Here is a 4217-nt window from a genome sequence, read left to right as displayed (position 1 = left end):
CATTATGTCGCTCCCCCTCTTCGCGGAGGAACGACACAGGACCCTGCGCTGTTCTTTCGTCTGCTCGGCCCTCCCCGGGTTTGCTGCTGGTTCTTCCCGGGTTGGCTACTATCCCTTCCACCTCCGTGGAAGGGCAGTTCCCCCTGGCCACATTCCCCACTTCCACAGGGGAGCGGCACACCGCCGGCCGGTTCTCTCGGGGGCTGCACGGGTTCCCTTAGATGTTCCCCATAGATGTTCCCGGTGCATGCCGTCTCTCTCCTCCTTTATAGTCCTCCTCCGCCAATCCTAACTCGGCTGCCCACACGCCGAGTACGCTGCTCTCCAATCAGGAGCAAGTCCTACAGTTTATTAGCTGAACTGGAGGCAGCTGTGCGGAAGCTGTTTACTTCTCTCCCAGCGCCATATTGTGGGAGAGCAGATGCATAGAATAAGTCTTAATTCCAGTAACTCAGTCCAGTCCGGATTGCTCCCCACACCGGCATTGCAACACTGGCCCCAAGAGCACTTCTACAAAATAACATTTAGAAATGGATAAACATTTATCTTTATGTTTACTAAAGCATAATAAAATAAGAGTCTCATTCACAACAGCTATAAAACAAATTGCTTGGAGATCAAATTAATAGGACGTTACTGAATATAGTTGAAGAAAATCACAACAACTTACTGGCATGCTTTAAAAGATCATTAACTAGAACTCTCAATATTGTAAAGAAATATAAGTCTGGTCATTGCTTTAGGCTGAGGCCAGGGGAAGAAACCATTGTGTGGCAAGGGGAAGGGGGTGCCCTTAGCTCAGGTCTACATCACGAAGGCCTGGGAAGGCAACGCTGAGGGATAGGCAGCAAGGGGCCGGGACAGGGGCTGCGGCGGCGGGTAAGACCTGGAGCCAGCCTGGCTGCCGCTGCCCTTATCCTCCCGGTGGACTCCGGCTGGGGTGAGGATCCTGGTGCACTAGTGCCAGCCCACAGGCCCTGCGGAAGGCCCTTGGGGTGCCTGGGGAGAGATGGATCTTGGCAGGAGAGGGCCAGGAGAGGCCCGGCAGGCTGCCGAGCAGGGCGGGCCTTGCTGGCATGGGCTGTGGGCGGGTCAGGCATTGAGTTTCACTTCCCACCACTGCTGGAGCATCAGCCCAGACCTGGTGAGTGCCCAGCTGCTGCTGCTGCCTTGGTAAGTGTGGGCCCCAAGGGAAGGGAAGGAAAGCCATGGGCGACCCTCTCTCAGACTAGGTAGGCACTTGGGGGTTGGGGGGGCCCAAAGTCCAAAGGGACAGGGTGCTCATCCCAGTAAGGAAACCACTGTACCCTCCAGCCTCCTGCCTCCTGCCTGGAAAGTGGGCGCTGGAGCTCAGGGACCTTGCATGATGCCGCAGGGGAGGCCTGAGGTGTGTTGCCCAGCTCTCTGCCCACTTTAGATCTTTCTAGCAGGCACTCACCCCCTGCCACATGCTCCACAGCAGGTACCCCACGATGAGCTCGCAGGCACCAGCGCCGGGGCCTATGCAGGCCCTTATATTCTTGGACCTGGAGGCCACCGGACTGCCCTTCTCCCAGCCCAAGATCACGGAGCTGTGCCTGCTGGCGGTTCACAGATGTGCCCTGGAGAGCGCCCCTCCCTCTGAGGGGCCGCCTGCCGCAGTGCCCCAGCCCCCTCGTGTGGTGGACAAGCTCTCCTGTGTGTAGCTCGAGGAACGGCCTGTGGCCCTGCAGCCAGCAAGACCACAGGTCTGAGCCCCGCTGCACTGGTAGCACACAGGCGTCAACGCTTTGACGACAACCTGGTCACCCTACTCCTAGCCTTCTTGCAGTGCCAGCCAGTGCCCTGGTGCCTCATGACACACAACGGTGACCGCTACGACTTTCCCCTGCTCCAGGCAGAGCTGGCTACGCTGGGCCTCTCCAGTGTTCTGGACAGTGCCTTCTGTGTGGACAGCATGGCTGCGCTCAAGGCCCTGGAGCAAGGCAGTAGCCCCTTGGAGCACAGCCCACGGAAGAGCTACAGCCTGGGCAGCATCTACACCCGCCTGTATGGGCAGGCGCCGCCGGAATCTCACACGGCTGAGGGTGACGTCCTCGCCCTGCTCAGCATCTGTCAGTGGAGGCCATAGGCCCTGCTGCACTGGGTAGATGCTCACGCCACCCCCTTCAGTGCCATCAAGCCCATGTATGGGGCCACTGCCACTACTGGGACCAGCCCAAGACCATCTGCTTTGGTAACCACCCCACCCGTAGGCAGTGCCAAGAATGCCAGTCCAAGCCAGGGGAAGAGCCGGAGACCCAAGACACTTCCCACGACGAAGGACCCTGGAGCCCTGCCCAGGGGGGAGCTGCTGGCCCCACTGGGCCTGCTGGCTTTCTTGACCTTGGCAGTAGCCACACTGTATGGACTATCCCTGGCCACACCAGGGCAGTAGGCCAAGGAAAACCCAATAAAGACCACTCCATCCCACCACTGAAAAAAAAAAAAAAAGGAAAGAAATATAAGTCTATCTACAAATGCAGTTCCATTCACAAATCACATAGGAGGGTGTCAGCATGGGACACGGTGGGTTAACTCACTGCTTGCCATTCTGGCGTACCACATCCCCATAGCAGAGTGCCAGTTCAAGTCCTGGCTACTCTGCTTCCAATCCAGCTAATATGCTTGGGAAGCTAGTGAATGATGACCCAAGTGCTTGTGCCCCTGCACCTATGTGAGAAACCCAGATGGAGCTCCTGGCTCCTGACTTAAGCTTGGCCCAGCCTTGGCTGTTGCAGGCATTTGGGGAATGGACCAGTGGATGGGAGGTCTCTCTCTCTCTCTCTCTCTTATGCTCTATGCTTCAAATAAATCTTTTTTAAAATTAGAAAATCTCATAGGTGGAGTAGAAATGATTGAGAGTGATTCTGAAATCTACCTAGAAATTAATGATAGGATAATAGCCAGAAAAAATTTGATAGGAAATTCTCAAGGGAACATTTACCCTCTTGAATATGAGGTAGCATTATAAAGCTACAAGCATTAAAACAGGATAATTCTGCATAAAAATGAAAAGGAAAATGAATGAAATAGAGTATCCAAAAAGAGGCTCAAATATCAGTATAAATTTAGCATTTGATTAGTGGGCAATTAAAATCATTAGCAAGGGAACCAATTGTTTAACAAATGGTGTTGGAAATGACTGGTTAGCAAGTGTGCCCAGTTCTCCTGGGCTCATGTTTGGATTGTCCTTTCTTGTCCCTTAAAGCTGGATGTCAGCGTGTGACCTGCATTTGCCAGTGAAATGTGAGTTCAAGTGCTGTGTGGCACTTTTTTTTTTTTTTTTTTTTTTTTTTTTGACAGGCAGAATGGACAGTGAGAGAGAGGAGAGAAAGGTCTTCCTTTTTGCCGTTGGTTCACGCTCCAATGGCCGCCGCGGTCAGCGCTCTGCCGGCCCACTTCTTTTTTTTTTTTTTAAGATTTACTTATTTTTAGGCCGGCACCGCGGCTCACTAGGCTAATCCTCCGCCTTGTGGCGCCAGCACACCAGGTTCTAGTCCCGGTCGGGGCGCCGGATTCTGTCCCAGTTGCCCCTTTTCCAGGCCAGCTCTCTGCTGTGGCCCGGGAAGGCAGTGGAGGATGGCCCAAGTCCTTGGGCCCTGCACCCCATGGGAGACCAGGAGAAGCACCTGGCTCCTGCCTTCGGATCAGCGCGGTGCGCCGGCCACAGCGCGCCAGCCATGGCGGCCATTGGAGGGTGAACCAATGGCAAAGGAAGACCTTTCTCTCTGTCTCTCTCTCTCACTATTCACTCTGCCTGTCAAAAAAAAAAAAAAAGATTTATTTATTTTTACTTGAAAGAGTTAAACAGAGGGAAGGAAAAGCAGAGAGAGAGAGAGAGAGAGAGAGAGCTCCTCCATCCATTGGTTCACTCCCCAGTTGGCCACAATGGCCAGAGCTGTGCCGATCCGAAGCCAGGAGCCAGGAGCTTCTTCTTGGTATCCCACGTGGGTGCAGGGGCCCAAGGACTTGGGCCATCTTCTACTGCTTTCCCAGGCCACGGGCAGAGAGCTGCATCGGAAGTGGAGCAGCTGGGTCTTGAACCTGCACCCATATGGGATGCCAGCACAGCAGGCGGTGGCTTTACCTGCTACACCACCGCCTGCAGCCCCTGTGTGGCACTTCTAAGCTGTAAGGACCGGGGCACAATGTCCTTTGCTTTCAGTCTCCCTCAGCTGGGGTCCTGGAGTGATGGT

The 4217-nt window shown here is 54.5% G+C and overlaps 1 pseudogene; it reads left to right on the top strand.

The window, feature by feature from the left end:
- Window positions 1–1469: 1469 nt before the first annotated feature.
- LOC100357820 (three-prime repair exonuclease 1-like) lies at window positions 1470–2455 on the top strand (annotated as a pseudogene).
- The last annotated feature ends 1762 nt before the right edge of the window (window positions 2456–4217 follow it).

Source organism: Oryctolagus cuniculus, chromosome 11 (genome assembly GCF_051225735.1).
Source record: "Oryctolagus cuniculus isolate XC-2025 breed Fujian yellow rabbit chromosome 11, ASM5122573v1, whole genome shotgun sequence".
NCBI lineage: Eukaryota > Metazoa > Chordata > Mammalia > Lagomorpha > Leporidae > Oryctolagus > Oryctolagus cuniculus.
Note: the sequence above shows the minus strand (reverse complement) of the source record. Positions and strands in the feature narration are given on the sequence as shown.